The following is a 20,288-nucleotide window of genomic DNA, read 5'->3' as shown; positions in this document are numbered from 1 at the left end:
GGCTAGACTACAGACCTAAACCTTCTCCTTGCCTGTCAGAAGGTTAGGCGCCTAGCCACAGTCACCTGATACCTGGATCTAAAACTTGATGCCTTGAACAAACCTTTACCACTATGGCCACCTATTCCCCCCCCCCCCTTACTTCCCACATCAGAGAGGCGAATCCTGTAGTTGATTCATCACCGGACATCCCTAGGGAGTCACTGAGTCCACGCCCCTCAACTAGCAAACCCCAAAACTTCAATTCCATCTGTGAGGCACCAGTTGTGCTGAAGACTGCGGAGGACTCCCGGACTGTAGATTCTCTAAAAATCCTCTTTGTTCAGGCCCCTCAGATGGCTAACCATACGACCTGTGAAATATCACTCCCTGGTAAGGAGGATGTTCCAAGACTACTTACTCCACCAACTCTAGGTAAAAACATTCAGCCTGTAACTAACAAAGAAACTCTGCCCAGTCAGTTGACGGTTGGTAAAATACTCAAATCAGCAATGCTAAACACACGATCATTAAATAAACACACCTCTGATATCCATGATTCCATCATTGACAATGAGCTAGATCTATTGTTTTTGACCAAAACTTGGATCTCAGAGACTAGTGGGCGCATGATAACCCTTGCGGTCGAGGATGGCTACACCATTTACTGTGAAAATAGAGAACAGAGACCGGGGGTCAATGGGGAGGGGCAGTGGCAATTATTGCCAAAAACAAGGTTTCCCTACACAACTCATCCAGTTGCTGTAACGGCTGTGAGATCCTACATCTCAACTTAACCCCCACCCCTGCAGTTGCATTCATTTCATCCTGATCTACCGTCCACCAAATTGTTATGGACAATGATGAGATGTCACACATTTCAGCAGATCTTAAAAGGGACTAACAGTGCCACTCTAATCCTGGGAGATCTCAATCCCTGGTGAGGGGATCCCTTTGATAAAAGAGGCCATCTTGCTTGAATACATCTAAAATAATGTCGACCATTATGTCTTGAACTCCGATCCTACCAGTACCAAAGGCAACGTTCTCGATTGGCGTTCTCGATTGGATTGTTACAAGAAACCTTAAGGTCCAGATTAACAACACTACCCCTTGAATTTGGTCAGACCACTTAATGATCAATTTTGATATCCATCTTCACTAATCGAAACCTGAAGAAAGTTTCAACTCCCGGTCTCCAAGAATGCATCGCAAATATCATGTCCTCAACCTCGGTGTTAGACTCCCCTCCCCCCACTCACTAATCAAGACAATTTCAAAATGTTACCCTTCTCCTGGACATGCTTGCCTCACTCAAAACCAGGGCTGTCCGGAACAACCCCAACCATCAAGTATGGTTTTCACCCGAACTTAGATCCCTCAAAAAATAAAATAATAAATAAATAGAAGAGCAGAGAGGTGTTGGCTTAAATGCCCATCATCTGACAATAGGAATGCATTGAACATCCTTGAGAAATCCTACAAGGATATGATCACAGAGTGAAAAAAGAACTTCTAATCAACAAATCTCAGAGGCCAATAATAAACCAAAGAAACTGTTTGAAATACTAAAGCTTCTTGGAAAAAACTAAAGCCCAACTGACGGCATTCACACCCTCTAATACAGACTGCACAACAATACAGCTAGCTTTTCAAGAATACATTCTTAAGGCTAGGGACAAAATCTTTAAAAAACTCAAATGAGTTTGCCTTCTCAGATCATCCGTCCACCCCTCAAATTCCTTCTCTAACGGAAGATTGCACTACCTTCAGCCGTACCCAAGTGACCAGCCTAGAATTGCTGTCTGCCATGAGCACTATGCGCCCGTCAGCCGGGCCAGATAATGGGATTCCCCCGAAAATGATCCTAGATAATAAGGGTATTTTCTCTCAATTTCTCGCAAGATTCATCAATGCTTCCTTTCGCACAAACTCAGTTCCAGACTGCATAAAAAAATGTCACCGTCACTCCCCTTTTAAAAACCTCAGGACTGGACCCCAACCACGTAGCAAACCTAAGGCCCATTACGAACTGCAATTTTTTCTTGAAGGTCTTAGATAAAGAAGCCACCAGTCAGATCCAGACTTACATTGAATCCTTGAATATATTACACCCAAGACAATCTGGTTTCCGCCCTGCTCATAGCACAGAGACGGCCCTTATTGATCTCCAAAGACACATGCTGAGCATCGTGGACCAGGGCAAGTCTGGCCTTCTAGTCCTACTAGATTTATCGGCCGCATTTGATTTACTAGACCACACACGACTGTCACACACCTTAAAGGATACTTGCCACTGCCCTGAAATGACATGCAGATGGATCCACTCCTTCCTGACTGGGAGGCAATCGAGAGTCATTTGGTGGGATGCCTCCGTGGACGCAACTCTTTCCACCTGTGGGGTGCTACAAGGAGCGTGTATGTCCCTGATATTGTTCAACCTATATATATCATATTCCCAGGCAGCCTCCTAGAGGAATCTGGATTGTTCTGGACCAATTACGCAGATGATGCCCAGTTGGTCTTGGAGATCTCGGAGGATTACGCAACTGACAGCTTAACTCTTCAAAACATCTACAATCGAGTGGACTCCTGGATGGTAGATAACTGGATGGGACACAAAAAGGGCAAAACTGAACTCTTCTTTGGCTCCTCCCAAGCAAGGGCAAAATGTACTGACTGCTACCAGTCTTTCTCCATCCAGCACTGTAACATCCAAGTAAAAAAGAAAAACAACACTTAGCGTACAAAGCGACTGTGCCTTAAGCGCAGAATCCCACATGAACCCAGTTACAAAAAACTGCACCCATAATCTCTAATTGCTCTGGAACATTCGCCCATATCTTACTGAGAATAACTCGCCCACAGTCGCCCACGCAACTATTCTATCTAGAGTAGATTACTGTAGTGTGCTTTTGGTGGGTGCTGATAAAAAAAGTATCCAAAATAAGTACCCAGAGACTACAAACAGTCTGGATTGTCAAAAATGTCCTGACAAAGTGCCACATCTCGGCCTACTGGCGGGGCCTGCACTGGCTCCCCATCTCAACTAGGTGTCAATTCAAAGCGGCTATTCTACTACACAAGTGCCTTCATGGGAAATCCCCAAGCTACCTGAGATCAACCACTCTGTGGTTGAATCCTTGCCATCTCTTAGATCAACAATCACCAAGCGTGTTACTTGCCCCCCTTTCAAAAGATCAAAAGGACTTGGTAGGTCTTTTGCAAGTTGCTCAACCACAATTTGGAATGGCCTTCCTGTAACTATGTGATCGGAGGCAAACATTAGAACATATAAAAACACACTGAAGACTTTACTCTTTCATCCCTATCCGCCTCCTGATATCCTGTGACTGCTGTTTTGTGTATATGTGCGCCCTGATGCCCTCAGGCTTTCGGCGAGTTATAAATAAACAAATAAATACATTTTGGACACTGTAAATGTAGAGATGTGTGGGAATAAGATAGCAATGTAGAAGAAGAAATTGGTGCCCTGATTAATACTGAATTGTGGATGCAGATTTATCAAACCCTATGCTTATTCTATTGCTATTCCGTCCTGTGATCTCATCAGTACCTCTGCACTTTATTCTGATATCAATGCTTAGAATAGATTCTCGAATGTTACATTTTCCCCTTTAGCTAATAACAATGGACTTTTGATATAATGGTCATAACTCAGCTGAGCATGCTCATTCGGTTAAAGACATCAAGAGCAGATACCGTAGATGGTTAAAGTGGCACAAGTATCAGGTAGAATGCACCCAGTGGTGAGACCTGGTTTACACACCCGTAACCAATACCACCACCCTGTTCTGGAAAATCATCAGAGACATACCTTTGGTGAGAGACGTTAATGGTGTTAGCGAGCAGGACTGAGTCTCACATATTGAATTAATTCTGGGAGGGAGGAAGCCTCAGAACTCGAAAGCTGATCCAACAACCGCGGGTTGGATCCTTGGGAAAGGACCTACTGACATTGCTAATTTGACCCAGGCTAGCAAATCTTCCTGGGCTTCAGGCCCTGTGGGTCTCTGCAATCTGTTAATTAAAACTGCTCGCAAGTCTGGGCAAATTCCCTATACTGGTTATTTTGTTGGATCAGTGCCACCCAGACCATTACAACGGCTTGGAGAGATAGCATAATTGTCTATAAGCGCCTTCAGACCATACCAATGGTATATAAGGCGCTATATAAATGCAAAATAACATAAAAAAGGCTGGCGCGCTGACCCACAAAACTATTGGTTACTGGCTATGTTGGACGGACCAGCTAAAATCTTCCCCAGCTTGCAACTTGACTTAATAAGATATGATATTACATTTATAACGTGCCTATACAAATATGTTTCAAGGTCCGACAAGGCAAGGGAAGGGTAACAGAGGAAAGACAGAAAACGATCTTACTAGGCCTGGTGACATTGAGATTGCGCAGGTGCAGGGGAGGGGGGAGGAAAAAATGCGAGGGGAAGGGGCAGTGCAGTACATGGGATCAACAGTAAAATAAATCAAGATAAAAACCAATAAATAAAAAGTGCGGCCAGCTGGTGGCAACTGCAAAGTTAAGTGCAGACATCAAGTGTCAAGGGATACAGAAACAGCCGCCAGGTGCAAGAGTTGCCAGGGGGGCAGTGCAGTTTCAGTTTCGGCCAGGGGTTCAGCGGGGGAGAGGAAGAGAGAAAGCAGAAGCAAAGAGTCAGGTCTTGAGGTGCTTCCGGAACCGGAGATGGTTCTCCACCAGTTTCAAAGAGGCACAGAGGCTGTTCCAGAGAGAGGCCCCAGCCGAAGAAAGAGTTCTACCACCAACTTGTTGCTTTGAGAAGCGACTGACCCTAAGGGAGTTGGAGGCAGATGAGCGAAGAGCTGAAGAAGGAAGATATATTTTGAAGAGAGAGTTGAAGGCATCTCCAGACGACTCCATCTCTCCCAATCCCCTACTCCACCTTCTGATTCTTCTGGCTCTTCCCTCGATTTAATTTTCTCTTCCTTTCCCTGTGACATTTCCGTAATGGCCTGTTCCATCCAATCCTCTGACTATTTCCTGCTTTCCTTCTCTCCCCCCTTTCCTCCTATCCCACTTCTACTCCACAACCTGCACTCCTTCGATTTCTCCTTTCTCTCTTCCCTTTCCAACGCTCTTCTCCCTAGTAACAATTTCTTGCCCACTCTGCTGATGCTGCTCCTCCCATCTTAACTCTACCTTGGCACTCTCGCCTCGATTCTTCATTTCCCTCCGGTCCATGTATCCCTTCGAAAAAAATAAAATTAAAAAAGTCCCATCCCTGGCTCTCCTCTTATTCGTTCCTTTTCGCTCCTCCCTTCGCAGGGCAGAGCACAGTGCAAGAAGTCCAATTCCCCTGATGATCTCCTCTCCATTCCTCCACTCACTCTCTCTCTCTCTCATCATCATCATCATCGTCATCGTCATCTCTTTCAGCTGCTCATTTCTATTCTCTCCCCCGTCCTCCCAATCCTGTCCTTTCACCTAAACTCTCTGCTACCAACTTTGCTGACTTCTTTACTTCTAAGGCGACATCTCTGCATTCCTCTTTTGTGGTCCCCACTTCTGCCTCTTCTCCTTCCTCGATCTTCACCCTCCTCTATTCTCCACCTTTTTCCTCTGCTCGGTCGTCTCATTCCTCCTCACTTTCCTCTCCTCCATAGTCTCTGTCCTCTTTTTCTCCTATTGTTGACTCCAACACCCTGTCTTACTTGAAGCGTGCTCACCCTATGGCGCCTCCCCCTTGGACTCTATTGCTTCCTAGCGCATCTCCTCTATCTACCCTTCCTGGATTCCTTACCGGACTACTCTAATCAATATACCTATGCCCTCTTCTACTTTCCCCTCTTCTTTTAAACATACCGTCATCATTCCTATCCTCAGAAAGCCTACTCTTGATTCGTCCTCATCATCTAACTTCTGTCCAATCTCTCTCCTCTCTTTCATATCAAAACACCTCAAGAGAGTTGCTTACACTCAAATGTCTGCCTACCTGCACCTTCACTCTCTTCTTCTCCCTCTTCAATCTGGATTTTGTCCAGGTCACTCGACAGACAACTGTCCTACCCTGTCCCTCTTCTATTCGGGGTCCCTCTGGGTTCTGTCCTCGGCACCCTTCTGTTGCACTGTATGCAATCACCCTCTCTGCACTCATCATCACTTTTAATCTCCCTTGTCACTTTTACATGGATGATACTCACATTTTCTTTTCTTCTTTCTCTCCCTCTCTTCAAGACACTATTTCTTCTCGACTTTCTGCTGTCAAAGCTTGGATGGCCTCCCGCTTCTTTCCCCTTAACGCTTCACTTCCAAGTTGGAGGTCCTTTACTTTCCTTCTGCCTCCCCCAACTCCTCCCCCTTTCCACCCAGAATGTCTTTTCCACCATCAATGCTTTTTTCACCTCATCTGCCTGCAAACTTGGGGGTCACCTTTGACCCCTCTTTGCTTCTGCCTTCATATCTCCACAACAGCTTGCTCTGCCCGTTGTCTTTGTAATCTCTGCCGTGCATGTTCTTTTTTTTGCTTTCCCTCCCTTTCCTTTCGGGCAACTAAGCTTTTGGTATACTCTCTAGTCTTCTCCAGACTCAATGATTGTTCTGTCTCCTTTCTTGGCTTCCCTTCCTCTTGCATCCTGTCTTTAACTCCTCTATTCACTTATTATTTCAACTCCCTTGTCGATCCACTGCTACTCCTTCCCTCATCTTGACCTCTCTTCTCTCCTTCGATCTTTATCTTCTTTCACTTTCCTTACTTCGTTTACAAGTCTATGGTCTTGCACCTCCCTACCTCTGTCCTCTGGTCACTTTGTACACCCCTGCTTGTTCCCTTCATAGCAAGCCCCATTTTCTTCTTTCTCTCCCCAAACCACGCTGCGCTTCTTCTCGTTTTTTCTTTTATACTTCTTGCACCCAAACACTGGAACACCCTGCCCTTACACATTCGCTCCTCCTCACTTTCCATATTTTCTGGACTCCGCTTAAAACTAATTTCTTTCAATCCCTTGCTCATGCCCAATTTCTGCAGTTCACGTCTTCCATACCCTTCATTATGAAATTGTACCACTGTACTGTTTCAATTGTCAAAGCACTTTGGCTAAAGCGCTGTACATAGACAACCTTTGGGGAGATGTCATGGCTTCATCGGGTGAGACATGATATCCCCCATTTTCTCGTGAAAAACCCCTCCCATACCGAATACTCTCATGGCCGATTGTTATATGCCCACTCCTTCTCCCATGAAGGATAGGTAGATCACGCTCTCCAGTTCCACCTACCATTAATACAAGAATCATTTACCATTTATGACTACTGAAAATGTCTATTCAAGTCTTCCGAACCAATTCTAAACCCTGGACTTTATGTTCCAGAATGACATAGTACTGGGACGAAGAAGAAGAATCAAGCAATCTAGAATGAGGAAAGCCCCAAGCACAGCGAGCATTCTAGTGTGTACTCATACACACCTGTGCCCAGGAGTTTTAAAAGTCAAGTGAAGCAGAACATCAATGGCTGCTGCTGGTGGGAGAGACCGACGTCTCTCTGTGAGGCTGAGGATATCAAAGGGCGAGTACCGGCATGGTAGAGCCAGGCGGCTCAGCAGCGAAGAAGGAGAAGGCTGCAGAGGGAGGAAGGAGTTAACAAGGGACTCCTGGGCGTTCAGAGGTGGTCAAGAACAGCGCTTAACTTACCAGTGCCCGCAGCGAAGCAGACGCTGGAAGTGGAAGCTGCAAGACCCGAAGAAACCAGGCACAGATGGTCACGAGTAGGAAACAGATAAACGCTTCTCCGGTTGACCGCAGGAGCATACCACGATACCAACAAATGCTGGCGAGTCTTCCCAGAAGCCGTGGGGACCCCGGGGCGTGTCAGCAGATAAGTTGAATGCAGGTGAAGGAACAAGCAAGTGAGAGAGAAAGAGAATGTACTTGACATTAAAAGGGGAACCCAATTGCAAATAAAGCTTTTACAAGAAGATGAATGCAAATTGGGCGAATGAAGGAAAACCCAAGACCGGAATATATATCCAGAAGACATATTTGCAGACAAAGTGTGTGAGACTATCGAAAAGGGGATGAAGCCCATGTGAATAGAAGAATCCATGGCAAGAGAGAACACAGGGCAACCATCACAAGAGTGTGAACATAAGAAGACCTGGCAGGAGAGTATACCAGGAAAACAGAACTGTGTTTAATAAGAGTAAAGAACTGTGATGTTTGACAAAGACGTCCTGAGAAGGAATATCAGGACTAGGAAAGGATTGTATGAACCAGATGTGCATGAGAGATATAAAAGTCAAGGCACGGTTTTTATGTAACATTGTTGTGAGCCAAGAAAGGCATAAGGAACTTGAATGTCAATCTTCAGAGATGAACTTGAACGTCAATCCTCAGAGATGCAAGAAGAGTCCAGTGGGAAGGGAACCATGCACTGGAGCAATGGCCCATATCCTTGCATAACTTTATGTTGAAAACTAGCAGCTATTCTTTTTGTGAACACTTTCCCATACTTCCAAGGTTAAGGACATTTTCCACTTCAACTTAGAGTTTAGTTTTAGTGCGAGGGTCAGAATACAGGAGTTTTCATTTTGGACATTCTGATGCAGACAAATCATTTGTTTTTGGTTCAGGTAGGGAAATTCCTCTTAGAGCCAAGTCAGAGGCATTTTCCCAATCCCTTTTATTTTCACTAAAGGTTGAGCTTCATTCCTGGCTCGTCACCTTTGTGTTAAAAAAGTTACAATTCATATACAAACAAATAATTCATAAAAACAACAGATCGGGGGAGCAAAAGCAGGGACAGGGGGCATCAGCGTGAATCACCAATACTGGCATAATCAATCATTGTGTACCATTTAGAGAAGCACATATATATATTATTGTACTGGTATAGCAAATTCATACATATTAAACCTAGCAGCAAGAAGCTCTTCCATTGTCATTGCACTACTGAGCGATTCTCCTCTGAAAAGAAGTAATAACTGGGTCACAAATCGATTTATATTTAGCTAGCATGGTTGAAAGCGTGGCCATAATCTTCTCCATGGTGCAGCCATGCCAAAGTCTGGTCCACTACGTATGTAATAGTGGAGCTTAGATTTCCAATTATGTGCAATTACCAAGCATGCTAAGTATTTGATTGGCCAATTTTGCGTGAGTCACTTCCAGGGTAAAGATCTCCTGTTTATCCGCATCTCCCATAAGAATTACCAAACGGGTCTAAAAGTAAGTGAATGCCAACTACTTTGTACATTATACCGACAATAGAATTCCAAAATTGTTTCATCTTAGGGCAATGCCACCTGTACGGGTGTCGAAGAAGGAAGCCGACAGAACAGTGGCATAATGGTGGTAATAGGCTTTTATTTGTGCATACAAGCCCCTCACTATCCTATTCTTCTAAGAGAGGTTTCCCTGTCTCGCAACTAATACTAAAGGGTCTGTCAGAATGTCCGTCAAAAGAAACTCCACCGTCCTGTGTCACAATCTACTTCTATCCTCACACTACAACTAAGGATAATCTAACAGAAAGTTCCTCCTCCAGGCGAACGTCTCCCTTCTCCTGATGCTCGGATGATGTTCAAAGGAATGTTCTCTTGCAACAAATATGCCAGGGAGAAATGACTCCCTTCCCCTGGAATGTGGGTTTCACACAATTCCACGTCCAGGAGAATGGCTCCCTTCTCCTAGTGTAGATTATACAGTTTCCAATAAAACCAGGGCAGATCATCCCTTAACCTGCCGTCTCCAGCACAACTCCCAGTTAAAGACCAGGAGAATTACTTCCTTCTCCTGCTATTGCTTCACACAATTCACAACCAGGCCAGAGAGAAGGACTCCCTTCCCCTGGTGTCTTAAATGTTCTCTCACAATCTTTAGCTTGATGTGCACTTTGTTACGCTCACTTGGTATCCACAGGGATGCCACCCAGCCCTGGTTGGATGATTTGCACTCGCAAACCCTCTCCCGGTCCCTTGGTAAGGCCTCTGGTTAAAGATGGGTCTTAATATTGTGAAAGGTGGATTCTCAGTCCTGCTCCTCGTGGCAGGGGCACGTAGATGTGGGGGGCGAGCAGCGACCAAGTTACTTCACTGGTGCAAGCCCCCCTGTGGGAATCCAGGCCTGCTGCGACTCCGTAGGTTTGCTGCTTTACAGTCTTTATATGCAGTCCTTATGTTCCTCTTAGTTCGAATAATAATGTCTTGCTTCTTTCCTTTTAGGTATGGAAAGGTATTTTGGTTTTGCCATGGAGTTTGAAGATGAGCATGGGCCGGTAGGAGAAAGCGTGGTGTGCGCGATGCTGTCTGGTGAGTAATGCACGATGCGCGGCGCTGTTTCGCCTTTTATATTGCTAACCTGTGTATTTACTCTCCTCGCAGGTTGCAATGTTTCTCGCCGAGCGCCGTAATGTTCCAGCAACGATACTGACCAGGAGACGACTACCCACGTAAGAATTGTGTGGCTTTCTTCATTCGGGCGGAAACGTGAGTAAACGCTTACTAATGCGGTCTTTCTTTCTCCTCTTTCCAGGTTATGGTATTCCAGGATGGAGTTTGTACCTTCAGGTGAGTGGAACAGAAGTCGGCGATGGATTGAAGACAGGATACTGTTCAAGGTAAGTTTCATAGTGTTCTTTCTCTCTCTGCAGGCCCTCGGTTTCAGGTAAACTGGCATCAAAAAACTGGGCACGGTGAGCGTTACGCTGCCCACAGCAGAATAAGGCAAAGCATGTTCTGCTGTTTGGGTGTGGTTTAAATAGTCTCAGGTAAAGTAGTCCAGGTAAAATAGTCCCAGGCCTGCCACACCCAAAGTAGTCCAGGTAAAGTAGTCCCAGGCCTGCCACACCCAAAAGACTAGACCGCATAGCTCAGTTCCTTCTAACTGAGCTATGTGTGTGCCTCCATGTTGGCTGAACGCTCCCCTCCCCCCCTAAGTTAAATAGTCCCATTCTAATGTTGGTCTTCATGATGGTTATGAGCCTGGCGCCAGGACGGACTCCAAGAGTGTCTTGGATGAGGTTTTAAGGCCTTTGTCCTGGCCCTAACGGGAAGGCTGACTTGCCAGTGAGGGCCAGGGGCAAGGGTCATGACACACTTTGCCACTTTGTTTTGGTTGTAGCAAAGTTCCAAACCTTTCGATTGTTGTTTACCAGGCTTAGTGTCACCACTGTGACAAAGGTTTGCCTCGTTTGCTCAATTCCCTTTTGTTGGGGTCCCAGACCATTCTCTGGTGGTCAGTGGGCTTATGGTTGCCACTGAGAAGAGGAAGCTCTCCTTGGAAGCTGGGTATATCAATGTTAGGGTCCCCAACCATTCTAACTTCCACCCAGTGTCCCCTACGGTCTCTTGCACCTCCCGTTGTCTTCTGAGGGATACCACTGGGACTGGGGTTCTTCTCTCCGATGCACCGGGCTTCTCTCTCTGGTGTGTGAAGCACTGCGGTGGCTCAGTGCTCTGGTAAACTCTGCAACTCCTCTCTTCTGCTTCACGTTTGGGTCAGCTTCAACTGGACCCATGAAGAACTGCTTCCATGCTTCGCCGGAGTCCTCCGCTCCTCTCCGACTCTGGTGTACCCACAGCATTTGAAACTTCTGCTGGTTTCTGCACCTGTTGGCTCTACCGGCTAGGTTTGTTAGTCAATCATCTATATTCATACAAGGTTGCCATTCCCGCCCTGGCAGATGGAAAAAGTCCTTTGTCTCGGTTGATGACTTAATCCTCATGCATCCTCAGAGCCACAGTCAATGACCCTCATGTCTCATGTCCTAGTATTTTCGGCTTTGTCTCTATCCCGTGTTACAACAATACATAGTTTTACTTTCAATAAAATGGCTCAGCGAGAAGGGCTAGGGAATGTTGGGGAGTGACAACATTCAATGGGCTGCACCCCGGGTGATCACCCTTGGGGGCAATTAGAACCCGGATTAAACTGCATTAAACCACTGCTAGGGGGACGATTGGGTATCGGCTGCACCTCCCTAGCCTAATTCGAAAGGGGTCCCCCGGGTGAGAAGTGACAACACCTTGTGAATTGTCAGACACCATATATGCACCACAGATGCGGACACCTGTGCGGTGAGGCTCCAGGGCACATCTTATGAAGTCTGTCGTGGGTCATATACCATCAGTACGTTATCTTATTTATGTTTTATGTAATTTTGGTACAGAGGATTTCAACTGGCTTCTCCAGATGTGTTCCCAAAATGATTGTGCAACCTAATTCATACGGGTCAATAACTCTTCTGTATTACCATCATTCAGACCCATATTACATATGTATTGTCCATCTTGTGCATGGAGAGTTAAAAGTTACTTAAATGTGGTCAGTTCTCTTCTCCCTCCATTTCTAATTTGTGATTGGGCAATCCAATTACCCAACTGTATATAATGGATCCTCGCTATTTCTTCAAGCGAAAAGGCTATTTTGTATTGTTTGAAGCTGAGTGGAACCTCTTCCTCGTACAGTTGGCCCAATGTATTAACCCCCCCACACCCCAATCCTTTCACCTGGCAAAGGAGCCCTCCCCCTCCCCTCTAGTCCCAGTGCAAAACCTGTGTATCCGAAGATTGCAGTCTTGGCAGAGGGATAGGAAAAAGAGTTTGACCTTACATAGCATCATTTCACAATCGAAAAGACCAGCCAGGGTTGAGGCGGTCATGGATTGTTTGATGGGCGTTGTTTCACAGGTAGCCATGGTAAATGGTGTAAGTGGACCTCAAGGTTGAGTTGCTCCATCTCCTTCCATTTCTTAATTGATTGGGTATCCTTCCAATCTAGCATTGGCAATATCTGTGGTCCGATCAAATACTTGTAAATGTCATGTATTACTATCCCCTATGTTGCCTGGAACACATTAAAATCGTTTTTGACATTCTGGGGTGCTTACCTAAACAAATAAAATCCCATATTGTTGCCTGTAGTTTCTGGATTGCTTCAAGTGGTAATTGAATGGGCAGAGCCTGAAAGGCATCCAGCAATAGCGGGAGAAGATTCATTTTAATGGCTTTGTGCCTGTTAAACCAAGAGATTTCAGTTTTCTTCCATCTTTCTGAATCCCTAAATAAATCTCTTCTGGTAAGCAAAAGACACAATGTGTCCACCCAGACTCTCTCTGAACAGATACGGGACGAATCGCTCCAAATTTGTATGAGCAACTGTGTCTGGAATCCCTTGAAGTATGAAATTGTTCGGTCTCGAACTATTCTCCCAGTCTTCGATCCTAGTGAGTATCTGCAACTGCTGCTTTTCAATCGGCGCTGCTCGATGCCGGCCTGGTAGTTTGAAACCTTCATTAGGAGGACTCAAGCTCTTCGGGTGTGCTTTCCAATTGCCTCCACATTCTTGCCCAAGTCCCCCACTGCTCAATGGAATACTGCCGTGCATTCTGGTATAGCTTGCTTCAACTCCTTCAGCATATCTTTCTTTAGGTCCAGCAGAAGCATGGCAATATCTGCTTCAGTGGCTGGTGATGTAATCTGAAGTGGCAATTTATGCGGTTTCTGCTTGGCTGCTGCCACAGCATCACGTTTCCTCACAGTCAGTGGAAATGGCAATTCTGTAGAAGAGGGTTAATTAGTGTATTGTGGCTTGACAGGAACCCAGGTCAGCATCTATGATCATGGCTGTTATTGAATATGTAGTGTGAAAACCCTGAGGGTCTCATCACTCCTAACCTCCCTGGATCCTCTCCTCAGGTGGCCAGAGAAAGGCCATCACTTTTGGATCCCTGACCCTGTGGGTGGAGAAGTGAGGAAGGATCCTCTGAGATTGGGATACCCACAGGTGAGACAAGGTATCCCACTTTCCCTATTGATGACCAACCTAACCGTCCCCTAACCTTTATGGGTTACTGCAAGACCTGTCCCCTCATTTCTGCACATTTAACATTTAAAATGTGCTGGGATGAGAAAGAGGCAAATAGGAGTAATTACGCTATACTTCATTTCGCCACTTTAATGCTGGGACGAGGAATATGCGTGCAAAGTACTGGGAGTGTCAGGCATGTCCCTATAGTCAGGCGAGTCTAAATGGGCATCCACACCTGCAGCCTGTCAAGGGGCTGCGGGTGTATAAAGAGAAACCAGTGAAGCAGAGAGGAGAGCAACAGGAAGGCCTGTGCAGGGGAGACCAGGGGACCCTTTCCGCGAGGAGGCAGCTGTGGTGGGACCTGAAGTGGAGCTAGGACTCTGGCCGATATTCCCGAGGTGTGGCAGCTTTCATGATGGAGAGAGAGTGAGTGTGAGAGAGTGAGATGCTGCCATATGCCATATGTAGAATTCCAACTAGAATGCAAGCAGGGCTTGCAGAGGTCAGAGCGCCAGCCTGGGAAGCAAAAGGAAGCAGCAAGAGCAAGACGCCGAAGACGGGTGAGTGTTGGGGAAAGCCACTAAGACGCTGCGGGAGCGCTGCACACAAATAATGAAACAGTAGGAATTAATCCTTCAAACCAAGATGAGTTATGCATATTGAATACTGAACTGAATGGGAGTTTAAAACAGTGCCAAACTATGCATATTGAATATCGAATTGACTGAAAACCTAAAATTAAAAAACGTATTGAATACGGAGCTGAAATATAACTTTACAGGCAAAGCAAATAGCTAATGAAAGCTCAAAGGGAAAAATGCCCATTTAAAAGCAACCTAAGGGGAAAAGAGCAACTGTGAAGGAGTGCAACCAAAAAGGTGGGGCATGAACAAGACCACCACAAAGTGAATCTTGTGAACGGATGCAGTGCGGCAAAGCCAAAGACTGAGAAGAGGTTTGTAATGTGTGATGGCAAAGCCAGGAGGCTAACTAGGAAAAGCCAGAAAAGTATAAAACTACGTAAAGTCAAGAGGCCAATAAAGAGGAACTAAATTAATAAGAATTTATACATAGGGGCAAATGCAGAGGAGCCTACGTGGGCTGAAAAGCCTAGGGAATCGGTGCGAAATAATTTCTCGAGTGCTTTTTCACTTAATTTTTTTTTGTTTCTTGGGGATATCTTTTTTTCCCCATTGACTCGCATTGATGGATGTCAGTTTCGGGCATTTTGGATTTGTTCCTGTGGAGACCATGTGGTTTATCTTCGGAGTTCCTGTTTTCATGCTTCAAATCGATTTTTTTCTTCCTGGTTTAGATGATTTTTTTTACCCTTTTTCCTATGGATCTAGTCTTTATTGATGGTTTTTGGATGTTTATCCAGGATTTTCGAGGGATTTGTTGGTTTTCCCTTGGATTTCTGGTTTTCTTGGTGTTTTATGCTTGGATTTCTCTACCATGGATGTGGATTTCTTGCTGGATTCGTATCTTTTCTAGTTTTCCTGTTTGCTGAGGTAAGTCTAATTTCAAATATATAATTTTTCCTTATTTTTCGAATGATAAAAAATCGTTTTAGTCTGTTGGGTATAACAATACTTTTTCCGTTGTGTTTGCGTTTTTTCACGCGAGTTCACTTGAGCAATTTACATTTCTTGGTGACTTGTTCCTTTTTTAATTGGTTAGTAAAGCTAAATAAGCTTGGATTGCAGGTTTAAAAAAAAAATAATTGTGCCAACCATCCAATTTATTGTTGGTTTTTGAAATTCCATGTAATACAGCAGTGTAACAATTCCAAACTTTGTCAAAACATGCTCTTCTACGTGTTCCGCTTCTTGTTAATTGGCCTATCCAGGTGGTATCAAAATCGAAAAGTGGTTCAAATAATGTTCAGTCTTTAAACAAAAAAAAACAGTTTGTTCCTGGAGTAGTATGAACATTTGACCCAAAGGCTAATGCAAACAGTAATTTTATATTGTGTTGGAATTCTAAATCTTCTACATATCGTGATTGCATGCTATTTTGTTGTAATTTCCAACACACGTATTGGGTAAAGTGAAAAAAAACAACCCTGTATTCTACATGAAGGAAAAATGTAATGTATCGCTTTTATTTGCTGAAACTCATTTAAAACAATACTTTCAGGTGATTTTGGTGTGACAATAAATGTGTTTGTATTGTTCTTCTGTTTTGGATGGCATAAGTGTAAAAATCAAAAGGCACTAGTGTATCTTCTATGAGTCCATGTATTCTGTTAAATTGTGCAGAACGGTTTTGGGCACACTTTGAATGTGGCATCAACATGCCATTGCTTTGCATTTTTTAAATATTCCACATTTTGAGTTGCTCCAAATATTAGCTTACGTTGTTAATATAAGTAAAAAAGATGTCATTTTTTTCGATTATCCACATTATATCGTGAAAGCTTTCAGGAGCTTTAGGAAAATGCGTTTCGGTTTGCCTGTATATTTGGCGTTGTAACACTTTAATTTGCTGCATCTGGCCAGCCACGTGAAATGGTAGGTCTACGCATACTTGCTTAATGATTGATCCACTTGGTTCATCCACATTATTCGCCACAAGAGCCTTCATTTCGGTAACCTTTTTTTTTTTTATTAATATATTTGTGCTATTAGGAAGGTATTACATCATCTCCATGAGTGACTGCCCTTCCCTTTCACTTGTTGTTTTGGTATTCCGAACACTTCCAATACATTTTGTCGTTATTTTGCCTTTCTTAGAGTGTAACCTTTTTCAACCAGCTGTTTTTTCCCCCCTTCTTTGTAGTATATACTCCGCAGGTTCATTCATATTGACGCACTCCGATGGAGAAACACGATTTACTGTGTGATGTGCTTCAAAACCTTATATTTTCATAATACTAGCACTATACAGATGTAAATGTTTTTGTTGCACTATTATCAGCGGTTCACACTAACCGGTTTATGTTTATAATGTTTTCTTATCAGAATTCACTCGGCTTCGGCACTCTCAGTAATCAAGTCACAGTCTTTCAAATACACAGAACGTTCGATTTCAACTGTATTTACATGGTCAAAGATTTTAATCTGGCAGGTTCCTTTTCTCGGACCTCTCAATGTATGATCAATTCTGGGGTCTTTTCGGTAAAAGAGATTCAGTATATAAACTTTCACTTTATGAATATAAATTAAAACATGCACTCGATATTTAATTTTCGATGTAAATACATGTAACCCTAGGGATCCTGGTTGCGCGCTCTTTGATGGGTGAACCATGTGGTTTGACAACTGTGCCTAGACTGGTGAGCCCTACATTGTGAAAGGCAAAGACATTATGAAACTAACCAAGAAGGATCCCTACAAGTGAGCTGGTGACACAAACCAGAAGGGTCAGGTTTACCTAGAGTTAAGTTGAACTTTGAAAGATGGAAATAGACATTGGTTGCTACATTGAAGTCTGGGGGAAGGGAACACTGCGACTTGACAAACTACAAATAGCATTTTGACAACAGGACCTGAAGACCCTTTTTGTTTAAACTATGTTGCTTGGAACTTGGGGAAGGGAACCAGTGGAACTGCTTGAACAGGGTCAATCCTGAGACTTTTATGTGGAACTTACTTGAACTTGCGGAAGGGGAGCTGAAGAAGAAGCAAGAGCTGGAAGAAGCTATGTTGATCACCGTTTATTTGATTATTGACATCGCTACACATGGCTGAGTTTTAGTTGTGAGGGCAAGCATAGGTTTTGAACACAGACAGACTTTTAAGTTGAACTTACTGACACAGACTATCCTTAGTTTCGTTCAGGTAGGGAAATCCCACCTTAGCATAGGGCAAGTTAGGCCTCCTACCATCCTGACATTTAAGGGAATAAACATCTTGTGTTTGAATTTAAAGTCTGTTGTCTGTGTCTTGCTTCCCGATGCCTTCACAGTAGGTAGAGAGTCCAACCAAAGTTGTAGGTAGAGAATCCAAAAAGAGCGCCCAGGAAACTTCCACCCAGGTGTTGCACCACATCGCCTTTTTGCTTTCTGCCGGTCCCATGGGTGCATCAACAGAAGGATCTGAAAATAGGGCCCTCATCTGGAATTTACAGATATATTTGGTGCGATAGCACCTTGCATCCCCACTAGGGTGTGGGAGGGGGCCTTAGAGCTCATTCATTTGGGGTCCGCTTTGCCGCCCAGAGCGTAGCGCCCCCCTACCAGTGACTCCAAGCGAACACTCCCAACTTGCCTTCAGTAGGCTCTCTCCCGGCTGCCTCCAGCATGCAAGCTGGGTCTTAGTCCATCCAAAGCCTCTGGGGCCCAGGATCCACTCAGAAAAAATCTGCCATCCTGGATGCTGCTGGCCCCACCTGTCCATCATCCCCTTGGCCCGTGGAGTGCCACTCCTCGTCCTGTGACGGGAGGCACCTTGTGTCATAGTGAGTGCCATCTTGCGGCCACCTGTGTGTGTGGCCGTCTTCTCTTTGGTGGTCTATCTGCCATCCCCAGGCAGAAGAGCCACCCAAAACGGATTCTGGGCTACTCTCTAGCCCCTCCGTTCCAGGCTCTTTCATCGTCAGTAGGCGAGGAGCCATCAAACCTCCTTCACAGAAGAGCTTCAAACCGCCTTCACAGAAGAGCTCACATAGGAAGGGACTGCAGGTCTCCCCTGCCCATCCACGTCCCTATAATGTCTCCCTCTTGACCGGTGTCTTCATTGCCTGCTACCAAATAGCTGCCATAATCAAGAGATGCTCAGCTAATCTCACAATCCATGTTTCTGTCGTTCCAGCTCCCCTTCACCTCACTACTTAAAAATCCTCACAAGTTGTCTTCAACTGCATTGCCAGTTAACCTCGAAGACAAGTCCCTAGATGGACCCTCCAATCTGGCTCTCAGAGAAAACACTCCACCAAAAGAACTCTTCCTCAAATCTCCAGCTTTCTAACCACTGCTCATCTCTCAGTTCTCATCCTACTTGATCTATCAACAGCTGTTGACTGTCGACCATCCATTTCGTTAGGACCCTCTCCTCTCTTGGCTTCAAGAACGTTGCACTCGAGTAGGAAACCTTTTACCTTTCCAACTGCTCCCCCACCCCCATCTCTTGGGACTCCTTCCTCCAGTACACCTCTGCATGTTGGTGCTCCTCAAGGTTTTCTTCTGGGCCCACTCTCCTTCGCCCCTGGCACCTGCTCACAGAGTAAACTGGTCTCCTCCTTTGGCTTTCAAGATCACCTCTTCACTGATGAAAACTCATTCACCACTGCCCTATTGGAACGCATCACCAATTGTCTCATTTGCATTTGTCAATGAATGGCTCTGCGCTGGTTAAGGTTGAACACATTCAAATTAGAAGTAACATTTCTCCCAGACGTAAACATCCTTCCCACTCATCCATCTCTTTCACACAGGCCGCCTCATTCCCTCCCCCAATGTTCAACTCCATCAATTTATCCACATCCTCCCCTTTACTTCACCCCAAAAATCTTCTACATATTCATATTGTCAAGCTTAGGTTTAGGGTTAGAATTAGAGATAGAAAGGTGCTGTGATGAGAGGATGCTTTTTGTTGAACATACAACCACACACTGCTAGCCTTGCAATTTCCCACTAGGGCCTCACAAATAGTAACACTAGGTCATTGGCAGAGCATTTAAATGGAAGGCTACTTATCAGTAATGATTCATTGATGAACCATTGTTTCTGACAAGTGTTCACTTCACTTGGTATGTACTAGCAAGCATGATTCTGTCAGAGAACCACTACAAAAAGGTGACCTTATTATACACTTTCGGAAAATACCTTTTGATGTGTGCCTAAGTCTTGAACGTATATATCCCAAGCTCAGAGGATGTTTTTTTTAGCTTCATGTTACTTTGCATTCTAGTAATTTTCCATTCAAGAATGGGAAAACAAAGCCATCACCATACTATTTGTTTATAACATATTTCTATATGGATTTATACATTTTTGAGCTTGGGTCATGATTTTATTTACGTTTCAAGTCATCCCTACAAAATAGAGTATTCTTTAAAACCAACCAATTATTTCTACCAACTAAAGCTGGGAAGATGTTTGGTGAAGTGGCTTTTGTTGCAGACTGGTCTCAAAACCAGGCTTCACAATTAACTAAAGTGTGTGATCCTTGGCAAATAACGTTATTTCTTTGTGTGTTATCTGCCAAAATTAGAAGCACCCACAATCTATTCAGTTGACACATGTATACAATACACAGAAAACTATACACAAAACCTCACTCAAGGTACTGCTTCATAGAATGCCATTCGTTAGTCTGCACAACAAAGTTATTTGTCTCTTGGCTTACTTATAGAAACGTTTTGTAAGGTAACTTACCATCACATCAACCCATTGAGTATGAAAGCCTACACATGAGGTTATTTTCTGTGGTTTTACTTCCAGTGATGTCATTACCTAATGCAAATTAGGGGAGGCTTCATGTATTTTTTGCACACCGACGCATAATTATAAACCTGGCAACTTTCAATGGAGAGCAAGTTCAAGTTTGGCATAAAGGTTTGAT

The 20,288-nt window shown here is 44.4% G+C and overlaps 1 protein-coding gene across 4 annotated transcripts in view; it reads right to left on the bottom strand.

Moving 5' to 3' along the window:
* ORC3 (origin recognition complex subunit 3) overlaps positions 1-20,288 on the bottom strand; it is an 876,882-nt gene that overhangs the window by 844,502 nt on the left and 12,092 nt on the right. The window lies entirely within an intron of this gene.

The sequence above is a fragment of the Ambystoma mexicanum genome, chromosome 4p, assembly GCF_040938575.1.
Source record: "Ambystoma mexicanum isolate Mex_15411 chromosome 4p, UKY_AmexF1_1, whole genome shotgun sequence".
Lineage (NCBI taxonomy): Eukaryota > Metazoa > Chordata > Amphibia > Caudata > Ambystomatidae > Ambystoma > Ambystoma mexicanum.
Note: the sequence above shows the minus strand (reverse complement) of the source record. Positions and strands in the feature narration are given on the sequence as shown.